Consider the following 17694-nt stretch of genomic DNA (forward strand, 5'->3'; position numbering starts at 1 on the left):
ATCAACAGCATTTGCCGAATTCAGGAACACATGAAATACAATATCATCTTCCATGTATAACTGATGTATGGAACAGGAATGTGGACTTGTTATGCTACACTGTTTCCATTTTTATTAAAATATATTATATTCAAAGTCATGATATCATACACAAAATTGTCAATTACATAAATATTATCCTTCATAGCTTTATTCTGACAATTTTTTTAAAAGAAATCCTCAGTGTAGTAGAAGTGGAAAGGTTTAAAGGGAACTATTCTAACAAAAATTCTGAATTGAATGACATCCATGGTGAACAAGGAATCATCTGATTGCCATTAGTCCTAAGTCAGAAATCAAGACTAGACTGGAAGAGATCGCTTTCTCTGAATGACAGCCGTCAAAGCCAATATGGGAAATGTATCTGGCACTCTTGATGTAGTCTGTTAAAAACAGCAAAAGGATGCTAAGGTTGGCCCTCACACCTGCTAAGCTTCACTTTGTGTAGTTGCTGGGCTTTCAGAAAGAAAAAAGGAAGAAAAGAAACCTAGCTTCCAGATCTGTGTGGATTTACTTTATTTTTATTTAATTTTTGCTAAAAAAATGTGTTTTTGTGTGTGGGTGTTTGTACTTGATTATTTCTTGTTTTTTTTTTCTTCATTTTATTTAATGGCTCATTACAATCTGACCACAAACAGGAAAAGTCTCCATAAAATAAGACTAGGCAATTTAAACTATTTTTTTGAGGAGTGGACTGTGTATAAATCAGTTTACTAGAATTTAAACTAACTTCTAGTAGTTTAGTATAGCTCTGCATAATATACTTTTATTACTCAATAGAAGAAATTACAGAAAGTTTCAAAGACAAAATTGAAAATAACTATGCAATATTCAGTGCATTGATCACAATAAATATTTCTTAGATTTATCACTTACTAAATAATGTAAGATACATTTTTCTCAGTTTTAATATATATTACAGTGACCATCAATAGATAAAGCAAACATAAAAGAACACCTACTTGTGGTTCTCAATAATTTTTCAAACTCTGGAAAGATGCTGAGGACAAAGCTCGAATCCCCTTTCTATTTAATATTGCACTGGGAGCCCTAAAGAGAACACTAAGGCAGTAAAAACAAACACATGTACACATGTAAAAGAGACAGAGACTGGAAAGAAAGAGATAACATTATCTATTTGCAGTCAACATGTTTATTTATATCAGAATTGCTCAACCTCCACATTACATTCAGTCCAGAAAAAGTTTGCTCTGTGTAGCTTCCCTATGCCATGTAATCTCTTTGGTAATATATTTACTCCCTCACCATTAAATGCCAGGAGCATTCTCCAAGTGATGAGAACCAGAAATGTCTCCAAATACCAAATATCTCCTGGGTCAGAAAATAACCCCCAGGAGCAAACCATTGGTCTTGCTATAAAATCATTAGGAGTCTAACAGAATACCACTGGGAAAATATGTACATTGAACCTGGATGCAGAATAGAAAGTCAATACACAGAAAACAATGAAATTTGTATAGATTAGCAACAAGTTTTTGAAAACTGGAATTTAAAAAATATATTCATATTTGCATAAACATAAAATATTAGGAACAATTTAACAAAAACTTTTAAGATCAGTACAATAAAAAGTATTAAGCATTGCAGATTAAATGAAAGAATATCTAAATAAATAAGGACCTAAAAATTCATGAATCAAATTATTGTTTTCAAAATGCTCATTCACCTCAAAAGGATTTATATAATTAAACACAATCTCAATGAAAATCCCAGGAGGCATTTTTTGGGGGAATTGATAAGATATTTTCAAACTGTATGTAAAAATTAAAATGACCTAATATGCTCAACATGATTTTTAAAAAATAAATAATTTGGCGTTAACACAATCTTTTTTTCACACTTAATATTTTAGTAATCAAGCTAATGCCATGACACAAGTTTAGTCATTTAAATCAGTGGCGTGGAATGGTATCTACAAATTAATGCAAACATCTGCAAAGAATTCATTTTAATAAATGCATTGTTCTGTAAATCAGTTTAGGTAGAACTGACATCCTAACACATGTAGACTTCTAATACATAAACATGGAATGTGCTTCCATTTACTTGGGCCTTTGGCTTCTGACATATTTTGTAGTTTTCTGAATATAGGTGCTTTTCCCTGGTTAAGTTTATTACTAAATATTTTATTCTTTTAGTGACTATTGTAAAGGAAATTTTTTGTCTGACTTACTACTCAAACAGTTCATTAGTAGCGTATAGAAGTGATAAGAATGAATCTTGCTCCCTCTCAAGTTGTTTATTAGGTCTAGTATCTTTGTTGTGTTTTTCTTGTTTCTTTTTGCATGGTATTTTTCATGTTTTCTACTTTAATCAATTCACTGATTAACCTGAAATTAATCTAAAATTATAGAGAAGATTTGAACAAGAAATTTTTTTCAAGCATCAATGGATTTTTAAAATAATAATACATGGAACTTAAAATGATTATTAACAACATTAAAATGTCACAAACACAGGGAGTTTAGATTCTCTTCAGAATATGGTAAAATGGAAATAATAATGAATGAGCAAACTGAAAGTCCCAACATGTATGGAAATTAAAATATAGTATGATAAATATCACAGTTCAGATATGAATTCAAAAAGGAATTCAGAAAATATGTTGGAAGTTATTTTTAAATATTATTCATCAAAATATGTTGGTTGCCAAAAATAAAAGGTGAAGGAACATTTCTAACTTACAATGCATGATTTAGATACAAAGAAGCAAAGCAAAGTGATTGCCAAATCACAAAATTTTCCAAAGTTGATAGAAAACTAAACTCAAAGGAGATAAATATAAGGAGAAAGAAAACTCAAATTAGTGAAATAGGAGAAAGAATAGACAGGATGAATGGAAGCAAAAATAGATTCATTGAAAAGATTAATAAACTTGATAAAGGTATGTTATGTCTGATCAAGGAAAACAAAGAAAGAGGCATAAATATCAACATCAGAAATAAAAAGACATAAATATTTTTCAACAGATAAAATAGTATTTCAAAAGTGGTGTGAATAGATTTGGAAATCTCAATGAAACAAACTCATTGTTAGTAAAACATTACCACATCTGGCAGAAGAAGAAGTAGGAAGCTGAATTTAGAATTCCATTCACAATTTAAAATCAGAATCATGAACATTCCCACAGAGAAAATTTTGAGCCCAGATTTCAATACACATTCAAAAAAAGTTTTTAAAAAGGTTAAAATGGTAACACCAGCTGCACCAGAAAACATGAATTATTATAAAGATATTTTTAAGACAGTATGGAGAAGAGCAAAGACCTGAATTGAAAAGGAGAGCAAAAGCTCAAGATATGTATTTATTCATTTGACTGTGACAAATGTGGCCTAAAAGCAAAGTGGGAGAAAAATATTTTCAATGCAGTCTGCTACATCATTTGCATACCTTAATTGAAATACTAATACTTGATGCCTACTCATATTCTATCCAAAATCAATTGCAGAACACAACAGAACACAAAATTCACAATCGGTAAGGGAGAATATAGTTGAATTGAACTAAATGTACATTCAAAAGTGATGTCATTGGAAAGATACATTTAAGAGTTGAAATGGCAATCCAGACAGTGAGGGTTGATATTTACCGTACGTTGCCAACTAATGACACAAGTCTAGTGATAAAGTTATGAAATAGTTTCAAAATGCTTTTGGGATTATTTTTGCCCTTTGATGGAAAAGATGTACATTTCAGTATAGACAAAACACCTGAGGGGGAATCATTTCTTAAAAGTGAAAACAAAATCTAGGAATGATAAAACAGTTGTGTGTGTGTGTGAGTGAGTGATATAAAAAGTTTAAACCAGGAAGGAAAATATTTCAGTGATCTTACATAATAATTTTAAATGCTACCTCATAAGAATCTTTAAATTAATTACAATGCAGCATTTGTCACATACAGCATTTAATGATTTTTAAAATATAACTATGAGAAAAAAAGGAGAACCCATAAAAATCAAAATATCTAAGAAGATAATTTACAAAAAATTTATATATATTTATGTTAGCATTAAAATAAAATGATAGTGAACAGTTTTTTCAAGAATCTGACAAACTAATAAAGTATCTCCACAACAATAAATTGGGATACTATTTGCAGTTGTTTTTTGACAATGTATAAAATATCTTGCCACTATGTGTGAAAATACCTAATGTATAAATTAACCATCTGGAATGTATATTCAGAAAAAAAAGATATTTTCACAAAGATAAATGTTACAAAATCCACTTACACAAATAGTTACATTATCAGAAGATTGAAAAACATCTCATGTCTACCAAAGTATCACTTTAAACTGATGGATGATACAGAGAATCAGGCCCTGTACAGCCATTAAAATCAAGTTGCATGTAAATATTTATTGATACATGACACTGATGCATAAGAATGCCAATTACTAAATAATTTTAAATTCTAGGATAACATTATATATATATGATGCAGTAAGTGGTAAGATAACTTTCCGTCATTCTGATGGTTGTATTTCTATCTATTTTGGTCTCTCTTCTATATTTGTACTTTTATATGTTTACTTAAGAGCATAGCTATCACTTAGTTTAACAAGTGAGTTTATTCTATTTTCTTTATATATATATATTTGCCAATTTGGGATATTATATATAAAATGTGTCATACACTGTAGCAGTTTTATATGGTTTATGAATTCCAAAAATAGATATTGGACTATGTTTGTAAATGGGTCTGTCCTTCCAGGCATATTAGAGTATATTGAATTCAGAAATTTAACTTTTACTTAAGCAATGATTAAGGCTTTGATTGGGCAATGTTAGCAGGATGTTGAGTCCCCATCCCTTTGAAACTATACTGCAGAGAAGGGAGTTTCAGTTTTGATGTTGGAGTTCTGATGTTGGTGTTTTGATACTGAAGTTTTGATCTGAAGCCCGGGAAGAGAACACACAGGGAAGAACACAGAGGAATAGTGATTACTCCTTAGACACAGCAGAAGCTCTGAGGAGAGAGACAGAGCCATTCACCTGGTAGTCTACAGCTGATGTTGTGAAGAGAGCCCAGCAGCTGAATGGGGAGAGTAACACAGCGCTGGGAAGAGAGGAAACCAGAAAGCCAGAACACTGCCAGCACATGGCAACAGGCTATGATGAGGGAAGTAACTTATGCTTCATGGCCTAGTAACTGCAAGCTTCTACCCCAAATAAATACCCTTTATGAAAGTCAACAGATTTCTTGTATTTGATATCAGCACCCCTTTGGCTGATTAATACAGAATTTGGTACTGAGGAGTGGGGAAGTGTTTTTGAAATTACCAAGATGCTGGAACAGTTTTATAAAAGGCTAAGGGGTATGTTTTGAATGAATTGTGAGATACTTGGGAGAAAAGACCCACAGTGCTTTGAAGAGACTGTTGTAGTAATAGAGAATCTAAAGAGACTTTTTATGAGGGCTTAGGAGCAAATGATGAAACTATTTTTGGAAAATGGAGGTATGGTGAACTTTGTTTTAAAGTTGCTGAGAACCAAGCAAGATTAACTCCTGATGTTTTATGGAAGACAGTATTTAAAGAAGACAAACCTGGGCATTTAGCTGAAGAACTTTCCAAAGTAAACTGGGAGAATGCAACTTGGCTCTTCCTTGCACCTTATGGCAAAGAAGGAGACAAACATAAGCTGAGGACTGAACTGTTGGACATAAAGAAACCAGAAAATGACTGGAAATTCCAAGCCTCTAAAAATCAAGCGCCAGGTTATACTGCCCCATTTGAGGACATAACCAAACTCAGAACTTGTAAATCAGGATTGAAGATGCAGTTATCTTGGAAAGACTTGTGGAAAGTCTATCTGATGGCTTGGACCCCTGCTTTTTTTGCAGGCTAAACCAACAAGCTTATTGAGAGAGCTGTATGAAGAAAAACACTGTCAACTTGGATAAAAGTGACATGGTGAGGAGAGACTGAAGGAGAAACAGTTTTAAGAGAAAAATCATGGCAGCTGATTTCTTGAATTAAGTTGTTGCCTTGGGCAAAGAAAGGAACCCCACTCATGCATACAGAGTGGATGACTTTCAACCAGCTGTTGAAAAGAGTGGATATTCCCACCTGATGTTCAGGGAGAATTTGCAGCCTCAGGGCAGAGATGATGCAACACATTTTTCAAGGAAGAAAGCAGTTAAGGTCAGCACCCAATAGGCCTGAGAGGGGTGCACATTTCCCCATGGATTAGGGAAGACAGGTGGTCAACTCATTGCTCTGAGAGGATTGAGCATGTATGCCAAAAGTTAGGGAGGATGTTGCCTTCATCTCAATGTATTAAGGTGGTTAAGTCTCCAACCCAAAGATTGGGTAAGGTGTGGCAATCATCCCAGTGCCCTTTGAGGATAAAGTCTGGAGCTTGGTCACCACCTAGATGCTTGGTTAAGATGGAACCAAGAAAATGGCCATTAGGCAAGCCTATGGAAAGTGTGGGTCCACATGTGACACCAAGAAGAAGAAACCATCATCTTAACAATTACCCTGAGACTTTGAAATCTAATAGAGGTTAGACTGTAGGTCCAGTGAACAGTAAAGGAACCATATCTCATGTTTTCCTCCCAATTTCTCCTTATGGTAATGAAATGTTTATCCTTTGCCCATTTGTGTATTGGAAGCAGGTAATGGTCTTTTAAAATTCAGAAGTCTACTGTAGATGAGACTTTGCCCCAAGGCATACTGAATTTATTGAAACTGATTGCAATGCGATGCTATACTTAGCATTGCTACTGATTTAAGCTTGTTTTAAAAAATATTTTAATGTCTTTTTGGAATTCAGAGGTTGGTGAGTAGAAGTTTGATATGGTTTATGAATTCCAAAAATAGATATTGGATTAAGTTTGTAAACTGTTCTGTACCTCCAGGCATATTAGAGTGTTTTGGGTTCAGAGGTTTTGCTTTTACTTGATTAGGATTAAGGATTTAATTAGGGAATGCCAAAAGGGTGGTGGTCCCTTAACATTTGTTGGGCAAGGACTCACTGAAAAACTATGCTGCAGAGAAGGAAGTGACATATTGGTGTTGGGAGTTTTGATGTTGGAGTTTTGAGTGGGAGCCCGGGAAGTGAACACACAGGAGAAGAATACAGGGGAATAGTGACAGCTTCTTAAAAATAGCAAAAGCCCTGGGGAGAGAGACAGATCATCAATTCACCCATAAGTTATTTAGGCTTTTGTCTCAATCATAAATGAATCACATCTTTTAATATTTAATTGGTTTGGTTTTTAGATTTCCTGCATAGATCCAATCCATAATGCTCATGTTAGGTAATTCCTATCTCTATTAGTGCTATTTTCCCTTCCATCCAGTTTATACCTTTCTCCCCACATCTCACTGTGACCAGGTTGGCACCTGTCAGTATCAGCAGTCAGTTTGATAACTGGCAAACACCTACTGACTCTTTTGTGCTTCCCTTTTATCAAGTCTGAGACTCTGTGGCTTCACTCTGCTTCCCCTTGCAAAGACCATCCATGTGAGTGTGGTGGAAGGTTTAGGGATAAATTAAAAAAACATTTTTTTGTGGCTATGGACGGTAAGGTTTAGGAAGTTCAGGGTATTCAACAAAAGACAGTCCCTCAATGATTGATCATTGTCCATCTCCCACATCAGGTATCTCTGGGCCAAGCAGGTCAATGTGGTAAGGCTGATGTGCATAGCAGTGCTGAGCCTCTGGAAGGCTCAATGAGACATTCTTGTTCAAGCTGTGATGACAGGGACCAGCATCTTTTTCTAAGGCCATATTTTCTCCTGTAGGGTTGAGATTCTGTGTCCTGTTCACAAGAAAGTTCTCAAAAAAAGACTCTTGACTAAAAATCAATTGATATCTCATCCAGAAAATCTTTATTATTCAAAGATGAAAAGATAATCAATTGAATTAACTCCCTAAAAATGTTTTATGGACTAATACAAAGGATACGTTATTCACAGATAGGGTTCTGAAGGTTTCCTTGAAAAGACAGAGTGTATCCCATGAGATCCTATCTTCTTTTTTGTTTTTCCAGTGTCAGAACAGAGGCAAGAAAGTGGAGAAAAAGGGTGAATTAAAAGGTAATGTTCTGCTCTTCCAACACACCTGCTCCAAGGTGAACCATACCCTCAACCCCTCAGAGCCCAAATCACCTTAAGAGTCTGAGCCTGTCAGTTGTTAAAGACCCCCTCAGAGAGCAGAGGTCCCAGAGGGTGTGAACACAAAAAGACTCACAGAACTTTGGACACTCTCATATCCTCCATGCATCCTTGTAAAGAAAGAGGGAAGGTGTTGGAGGTGTAGCAAGTGTGACATGCAGTGAAACAAATCTAGGAGGGATGGGAAGTTAGGAATTGAGTGGCCTTCTAGAGACAAAGAGTTGAATTGTGCTAAACCTGAGATTCCACCTGTGAAATAACCTTTATGCAGTTTAATTTACATGGTATTTGTAGGGATACAATTTGTGTGAAAGTCCTTGATAAAAGATGGCACATTAAACATGTGTGAGACCCTCCATTGTTTCCCCTGATCATTCAACATCATTTCCTCACTCTGGGAGCTCTTAGAATCTATTTCCCAAAGAGCCTCATTCAATGGGCTGTGGCATGCAGCCCCACAGCACATGTTTTACTCTTGCCCTCACCAATGTAACCCAGTCTCCTAATTTCCCACCTTGGAGAGCCTGCCAGGTAGGTGCCGTGGGAACACCAGGTGTGAGTCCTCCTCAGAAAAGGTGATTCATCTCTATGCCTTCTTTCTTGCTCTCCCCCTTCCCCCCCCCAGCCCAAACATGACCTGTGCTATCTGGGCATCCAGAGCACACTAGGGTGGATAAGAAATGGAACCACAGAGAGAAAATGTGCAGAAGAAAGCCATGGGGATTTGGTAAAATGTCTCCTAGAAAGCCAGGGATGCAAGGAATCAGTTGGGACTGAGTCCTCAGCAGCCCCTTCCTGGCCAGGCCTGCTAGGGCCCCTGCTCCCCTTCTTCCTTTGATTAAAACCTCTGCTTTGTTTCCTGCAGTCCCATGTACAAGGAACCTGGACCAGACAGATACCCTCATGTCAACTGCCACACACGGGCCTTTCCTCCTCTGTGGGATGACTGCCTGTCAAAGGGGGACCAGTTGGAGGACGTTGCCCTCTCAGTGACCACTTGGTGGCCCAGTGTCTGGTTACCAGGCAACCTTCACACCTGCAGAGTGAACCATCTGTGACATCTCTGGCTGGGATCACTCCTAGTCTTGTCTCTGGTGGCTCACTCTTCCCTCCCGGGCCCAACCACCTGCCTCTCTGTGGGAGGCCCCTGCATGACTGCTGGGGGTGAGACCCTCCCACCAGGTGGTGTCTGCAAAGCCCAACCTCCTTTTAGAAACTATCCTGGTCCTTTCCTTTTCTTCCTCTTTCCCACCCTTTCCCTCCCTCCCCCATCATTCCACCCTGGCCACCCCATCATCACCAACATCTTTGGCCATTTCCCTCATTCCAGAATCCTCCTTGGCACTACCCCCCACATCCCCATCCATTTTTACCATCACCCTGAGAGCCCCCTCACCCTTTCCTCCTTGGTTCCCCTCACCCTGCACTACTTTTCCCATCTTCCTGATATTCTGATCACCCCTGTCACTGGATTTTCCATCTCTGCACCAGTAGACTTCTGGCCCATTCCACATGCCCTCCCTCTGTTCCTCCCTTTCCTCACCCCCAACCCTGTCCTACCTCCTAACCCTGCCCACACCTTCCCTTGCCTCTCTCATCTGAACTCCTCTGTTCTTTCAGGACGTTTCTGGAGAGCATGGGCAAGAGGCATCCCTCTACCCCATCCACTTGCCCTCTCCCACACCTTAATTCAGGCCAGTAACACCACTAACAATAAGGCCAATCAGACCCTGTCCAGGAGTGCACTGGGCAGTTGCCCTCTACCCCTTACCCCTGCACACCAGGCTACTGCTGGTGCAAATTTGCAGCCAGAAGCAACCAAATCTCCCTCCACTGGGATTGGATTCAACATGGATGTAGAGCCTCAGCTACAGGCTTGCCAAATTAAATTGAACTTGGAATCAGGTAGGTTGGCTTCTGGGGCCTCTCACTGTCATGCCCATAGTAGGAATGGTGGACACCTAGCCAATATTCAAATGGTGTGTCCTGTACGGAGACCCGGGGGAGCAGCCTCCAGCAGGAGGACCTCCCTTATCTTCCTTAAAAAGAAGCAATAAGACTATATTCCATCCACTTCTCAAGCAGGACGGCAATCTACACCCCTCCTTAGAATTGTCCACCAGAAAAATGGCCAAGGGACCCCCCAAGGCCAAGGAAAGAGAAGGAAAGAGAAGCTCCCCACCGAGATCAGAGATTTTCCTGACAAACTCCATGATCCCCCCAGGCTTGGAAGACAACTCCCAGGGTTTCTCAAAACCCAAATGAATGAACATATTAAGGAGGGGCCTTTGTTGGATTTTGAAAAAGAGAAAGACAAAGGATCCAGGAAAGCTGCAAGGAGGTGGATCAGCCCCTGGGATGTCCTCTGACCCAGAAGAACATGCCACAAAGTTCAGGGACTCCCTAAAGTGAGATTCAGCTTCTTGGAACCTAAACCTGGAGCCTCAGGCTAGTCCAGGTGGAGACTAGGGCATCAGGAAGAAACAACCACTACATCCACAAAAAAAAATGTGCACATGAAGGACACCTCAAGTTGTGTACTTTAATTTCTACCTCTCCCCCAGTGAGCTTCTGCTAGGTGCACTGATTTTCCAGGTGGGAGTCAAACCCCAAAATCCTCAGGGAGGTTTTTTTAAGTAGGAGAACCTCTATTGCAGAGGATGTTTTCCCCACAGCTCCTGAATGCATTCTGAGAACAATAGTTATTCTTGTTTGAAGTCACTGCTTTTTGTGATAATTTGTATCAATTATCAAGCAACTCATACACCAAGCACCAAACAGTGGAAAACGCAAAACATCACAGTATCCCACAACTCCCTGACTCACGGTCTGTTTATGAAATTGGAGAATTTACCCCAATTTGTAATTCTGAAATTTGACATTTTAAGTGAGTGATGAGTGAAACCCTAAGGCAACACTTACATCTTGTCCAAAGTGAGTCATACTGAACAGCAATGCCTCAAAGGATTGACAGATTACTAATACTTTTATAAAGCATCTAAGGAACCTTTGTGTTTGACTCATTTGAATTAGATAAATCAAGATTTTTTTATATTGTTTTGATGAAAAAATGAGAAGACAGATGAATAATGTGCTGAAGGGATATCTGTTACTGATGGTTTAGTGGATCATCAGTCTTCAAGGTTCTTGGACCTACACATACCGACTCCAGCACCAAGTATAGATTCAAATAGAAGGTACAAAAGAGGCAAGTACAGAGAAGTCACAACTGAGTCCAACTCTGTCACATTCAGGAGAACAAACTCCAAAGAAGGGCCCACTGGCAAGGCACCAACTCCACAGCTGTCTGCCATGACCATAAGATCTAAGTATCTCCAGAGCCCTGAGGAGCTCCACTATTTGGCGGAAGTATTTACTTTGGCAGTTTATGAGATCCTGCTGAGAAGTGCATAAGCGTTACCTCTGGGATGAACTCCTGGCTCACTTTTTTCTCTCTTTGCCATATGAATCCATTTGTCTTGACCTTTCCCCATTTATTCAAGGTGTTTTTCAAGTTGCATGCTCAGTAGTGTTTGGTAGTAATGACTTGGTGCCAGGGAGGCTCATTTCTGATAGTAATGTGCCACACTGGGGGAAGGTACTGCATTTCTATGCTGACTTTGGCTTAGAGAGAGGGCACATTTGAGCAACATGGAAGCTGTCAGGAAGTAATTCTTAGGCACCCTATAGCACTAGGCTAAGTTGCAATTTCTACAGCAAAGGCTCATAAGCATAAGTGTCCATCAAAGGACCATCCTTCTTCACTAGTCCTTGCCCTGCACTTGGGGTATTGTTGGTGTTCCACTAGAAAATGTGGCAGAGCTCTCCAGGTTGGGAATTCAATATACTTTTGGTTATTGTATGAATATCCACCCACAGTGACAATGTCCCATGAACATTTGAACACCTTTATGTATCTTATATGTATGCCCAGGAGAACTTCCCCCCATCTAGCCCCCTTCACTGACACCCCACACCAATAATCTTACCCTGTCATAGCTGTAGCCTTCTTGTCGTCCAAAACTTCTTCAAAAATTTAGCCAAGAATACCACCAAATACAAATAATAGGGAAATGAAATAATGATTGGTTTAAAGATAAGAAATGAAATATGTAATGATTTAGAAAACCAAAATGAAAATAAAATTTTAAACTTGGGATATTAAAAAAATAATGAAAAATATTTTTAAAAATTTCTATGAACATTTTGCCTTTCACCACTGTAATATCTGTTGTCCTGTATGTACAGTGATGTTTTCTTCCATTTTTTCCCCAATGTCTTACTTTTTTTCATTTTGTCTTAAAAAAAGTTTTAGGTCAGAGTAAAGTCACATACAGAACACAGGATACTTCCATACACCAAACATCCTCCCCTTTCCCCCTTTCCCATATCAATAACACTTTAAATGTGGATGGTATATTTGTTACAAATGATGTATGAATATTGAAATATAGCCATTGACCTTGGTCTACACTCTAGACCACATGCTTACAATTTTTTGATGGAATTCAGCATGACCTGTATCCATCATTGCAAGATCATGCAGAACAGTTCCATTACCCCCTAAATACCCACTCTCTTTTGTCTACTCTGTCTTTCCCTTTACCTCACTTGGGGCCCATGGTGACCAACAGGCTTCACTCCTTGCAGGACAAGATACAAAGTTACTTGCAAACACAATGAAGGTTTAACACATGGGTCTGTCCTCCACTATTAGGAACTGCCCTTCCTCTTGAGGGACACCCTCCCCTCTGTTTGCTAACATATCAGGCCACCCAAGGATGGAAGTCCAACTCCTTCTGCTCATTATGTGGGTCTCCAGCCACTGACACAACACACTTTAACAAAAAAGATCAGAGCACATTCTCTAGAATAATGCCCCAGTTGTGCCCTGTCCCAAATGCCCACTATCCAACACCCTAAACCAGCAACCCTTCCTTGTCATATTGCCAAAAGAGTTTCCCCAACATCAAAGTTTCAACCACATACCTGCCAATGCCCAGTGTTCACCTGCAATCTCCCACAATGCTAACTCAGTTCCATGGACTAACCAACCCACCCTTCCCCAAACTAACCCCTGTCAAACCTGCACCATCCAACCCAATAGTATCACTACATCCCTATCATATCCTTTCAACATATAATTACTCACTTCCAACTTATAGATTTTGCCCATATGGGCATTTGTTCATAACCTTCTCCTTTTCTATTTCCTGTAAACCTGTATTCCAAACTGTACCTCTCTGATTCTGTTTGATTTCCTTAATTCATGTCAGTGAGGTCATGTAAAATTTTCTTTCAAAGTCTAGCTTACTTCACTCAGCATAATGTCCTCATGATTCATCCATGTTATCCCATGTGTTAGTATTGTATTCCTTCTTACAGCTGAATAATATCCCATTGTATGTTATACCACATTTTGTTTATCCATTCATCTCTTGATGGGCATTTGGGTTGATTTCAACTTCTGTCAATACTGAATAATGCTGCAATGAACATTGGTGTGCATGTATCTTTTTGTGTCTTGACTTTCAATTCTTCTGAATATATACCCAGCAGTGGAATTGCTGGATCATGTGGCAGATCCATAGTTAGATTTTGAGGAACTACTCAACTGTCCTTCATGATGGCTTGAAACTTCTACATTCCCAACAGCAGTGGATGAGGATTCCCATTCCTTCACATCCTCTCCAACACCTGTACCTCTCTTTTTTATTAATAACTGCCAGTTTAATGGGGGAAGATGATATCTCATTGTAGTTTTGATTTGCATTTCCCTACTTGCTAGCGATGATACGCATCATTTCATGCCCTTTTTAGCCAGTTTTATTTCTTGTTTGGAGAAGTGTCTGTTCAAATCACTTGCCCATTTTTTAAATGGGTTGTTTCTCTTTTTATTTTTGAGAAACAGGATATCTTTATATATGCTGAATATTATCCTCATATCAGATATATAGTTACCAAATCTATTCTCTCATTGGATAGGCTGTCTTTTCACTTTCTTGACTAATTCCTTTGATGTGCCAAAGGTTTTAATTTTGAGGAGGTCCCATTTCTCTATTTTTTCATTCATTGCTCATGCTTTGGGTGTGAAGTTCATGAATTAGTTTCCTACACATAAGTTCATGTACATGCTTTCAAGGTACTTAATTATCTTCCAAGGTATTTAATGGTCTTGACTCTGATATTTAGATCCTTAATTCATCTTGAGTTGGTTTTTGTGCAAGGTGTAAACTGGTGATCCACTCTCATTCTTTGAATATGGATATTCAGTTCTCCAAGCACCATTTTTTGAAGAAGCCATTCTCTTCCAGTGGACTTGGTGGCATTCTGAAATATCAGAGACCTATATACGTGAGGATCTTTCTCAGAACTCTCAATTCAGTTCCATTTGTTGGTCCCTTTATTCTTGTACCAATACCATGCAATTTTGACCAATGTAGCTTTGTAGTATGTTTTAAAACCAGATAGTGTGATTCTTCCAATTACATTTTTCTTTTTCAATATGTCTTTGACTATTCAGGACCTCTTGTGTTTTCAAATAAATTTCATAACAGGTTTTTCCAATATTGTAAAAAATACTGTGTTGATTTTTAATGGGATCGCATTTAATCTGTAGATCAATTTGGGTAGCATAGATATCTTAATGGTGTTTACTCTTATCATCCACGAACAGGGAATATTCCTCCATTTATTTAAGTCTTCTTTGCTTTCCTTTAACAGCATTGTGTAGTTTTCTGTGTACAAGTCATATGTATCTTTAATCAATTTTATTTCTAATATTTTTTCCTTTATTTGCTTTTGTAAATCGGATTATTTCTTGATTTCTTCCTCTGATTGCTTATTTTTGTTGTATCAAAATGTTACTGATTTCTGTGCATTGACCTTATAACCTGTGACTTTACTGAACTCATTTATAAGCTCTAGAAGCTGTGATGTAGATTTCTCAGGGTTTCTATGTAGAGGATTTTGTCATCAGCAAACAGTGAAATTTTTACTTCTTTCTTCCCAATTTGGATGCTTTTCATATCTTTTCCTGGCATACATGTTCAAACATGTAGAAAAAGATAGATAAGAACAGTGATCCTGGTTACCTTGTCTTGTTCCCAATCCAGAGGGAAAGCTTTTAGGATTTCACCCTTGTATATTAGGTAAGCTGTGGGTTATTCATACACCCTTTATCATGTTCAGGAAATTTCCTTCTAGTCCTCTACTTGGCAGTATTTTTATAAGGAAAGGGGGCTGTACTTTGTTGACTGCTTTTTCTGCATTTGTAGAGATGTCCATGTGACTTTTTCTTCTGATCTGTTCATGTACTATATTGCATTGTTTGGTTTTCTTATGTTGAAGCATCCTTGCACAGCAGGGATGAAAGCCACTTGACCATGCTGTATAATTCATTTCATGTGTTGTTGAATATGAGTAGCAAGTATTCTGTGGCAGATCTCAACATCTAGGTTCATTAGAGGGGGTGGCGTATAATTTTCCTTTCTGGTGGCACCTATATTTGGCTTTGGTATTAGGGCAAAGTTGACATTATAGAATGAGTTAGGCAATGTTCCTTCTACATCTATTTTTTTTTGTAAGAGTTTAAGAAGGATTGATGTTATTTCCTTCCAGAATGTTTGGTAGAATTCACCTGTAAAGCCATCTGGTCCTTGGCTCTTCTTAGTTTGGTGGTTTTGGATGACTATTTCAATCTAATTACTTTTCACTAGTCTGTTGAGTTCATCAATTTCTTCTTTCATCAAAGAAGGCAGCTTGTGTGTTTCTAGAAATTGTCCCTTTCTTCTAAATTATCCTTTTTGTTGGCATATAATTTTCAAAGGATTCCTCTTATGATGCTCTTTATTTCTGTGGAGTAGTGGTGATAACCTCTATCTTGTTTCTTACTTTATTTGCATCTTCCTCTTTTTTTTTTTGTCAGTCTAGCTGAAGTTTTGCCAGTTTTATTGATCCCTTTGAACCAGCTTTTGGTTTAGTTTATTTTTTCTACTGCCTTTTTATTTTGTTTCATTTAGTTCTGCTCTAATCTTTGTTATTTCCTTCATTTTACTTCCTTTGGGCTTAGTTTGTTGCTCTTTTTCTAATTCATCCAGGTGTGCAGTTAGGTCATCAATTTCGCTCTTCCTCCTTTTTTGATATATGCATTTATGGCTATGAATTGCCCTCTCAGTACAACTTTTGATGCATCCCATAAGTTTTGATATGTCATGTTATTTTCATTTGTTTCAAAGTAGTTATAATTTCTTTTGTAATTTCCTCCTTGACCCACAGTTTGTCTAAAAGGATGTTGTTTAACTTCCATATGTTTGTGCCTAATCTGGTTCTCTGGCCTTCACTATTTCCAGCTTCATTTCCTTGTGGTCAGAAAAAATTATTTGTATCATTTCAATATTTCTAAATTGATTGATGATTATTCTCCTGCCTAGCATGTGGTTCATCTTTGAGAATGATCCATGTGCACTCAAGAAGAAAGTATGCCAGCAACTTAATATCAGACTTAGATCCTCCAGAAGTTGGAGAGAATAGAGTTCTGTTGTTTTAAGACATCCAGTGTATAGTATCTAGCTGCAGGCCTATAAAACCAATACACTCAATAAATCACTATTTTCCCAAATGAACAATGCCTTATGTTACAAATTTATGCATGGAAAAAAATCCATTAAATGTGAATATTAACTCAGTGAATTTTAATATAAGAAGCAAAACAAGTTAAGAATCATATTTTTAGATTCCACATTGCAACTAAGATTTAAGCAACATCCTCTTGGCAAGTTAAAGTATATTATCAAAAGAGAAAACTACAATTATCTACAAATTATGTTACAATACTTCTCATTTTCCCAATACATACCTGTATGAGGCATGATTTTCTTCATATACTTCAACAAAAAACAAAATATTTCAACAGATTGAATGTAGCAACTGATGAGTTACCCATATCCCATTAAAAGACATTTAAATATTGCAAATTCTTACTCATTTTTTTGAATAAAATATAGTTTTTAAAATATAAAATACAATATTTATGTTCACATGTAATGGGGATTGTTTTTTCTTAGTGCATTAATAAGTTCATTTTTCTCAGTTTTCATATATATTACAGTGACCACCAATAGATAAAGGCAAAATAAAGAACACCTACTTGAGGTTCCCAATAATTTTCAAAGTCTGGAATGATGCTGAGGATATAAGGCTTGAATCCCCTTTCTAGTCAATATTTTGCTGGAACCCCTAAACAGAACAGTAAGGCAGTAAACACACACACATAAAAGAGACAGACATTGGAAAGAAGGAGTTGACATTATCTATTTCCAGCCAACATGATTATTTACATCAGAGTTTCTCAGCCTCTACAGTACATTCGGTCCAGAAAAAGTTTGCTCTATGTGGCTGCCCTGTGCAATATAATCTGTTTAGTAGTGTCTTTACTCCCTTGCCATTAAATGCCAAGAGATTTCTCCTAGTGGTGAGAACCATAAATGTCTTCAAATGTTGCCAAA

General features: G+C 37.5%; 1 protein-coding gene across 1 annotated transcript in view; it reads right to left on the minus strand.

Annotated features, from left to right (window-relative positions):
• The window catches only part of LOC131275586 (ral guanine nucleotide dissociation stimulator-like), a 145267-nt gene that overhangs the window by 79809 nt on the left and 47764 nt on the right, over window positions 1-17694 (minus strand). The window contains exon 5 of the mRNA XM_071211299.1: window positions 17337-17425. The gene's annotated coding sequence lies outside the window, so the exon portion shown is untranslated. The remainder of the gene's footprint in view (window positions 1-17336; window positions 17426-17694) is intronic.

The sequence above is a fragment of the Dasypus novemcinctus genome, chromosome 23 (assembly GCF_030445035.2).
Source record: "Dasypus novemcinctus isolate mDasNov1 chromosome 23, mDasNov1.1.hap2, whole genome shotgun sequence".
In the NCBI taxonomy this organism is placed as follows: Eukaryota; Metazoa; Chordata; class Mammalia; order Cingulata; family Dasypodidae; genus Dasypus; species Dasypus novemcinctus.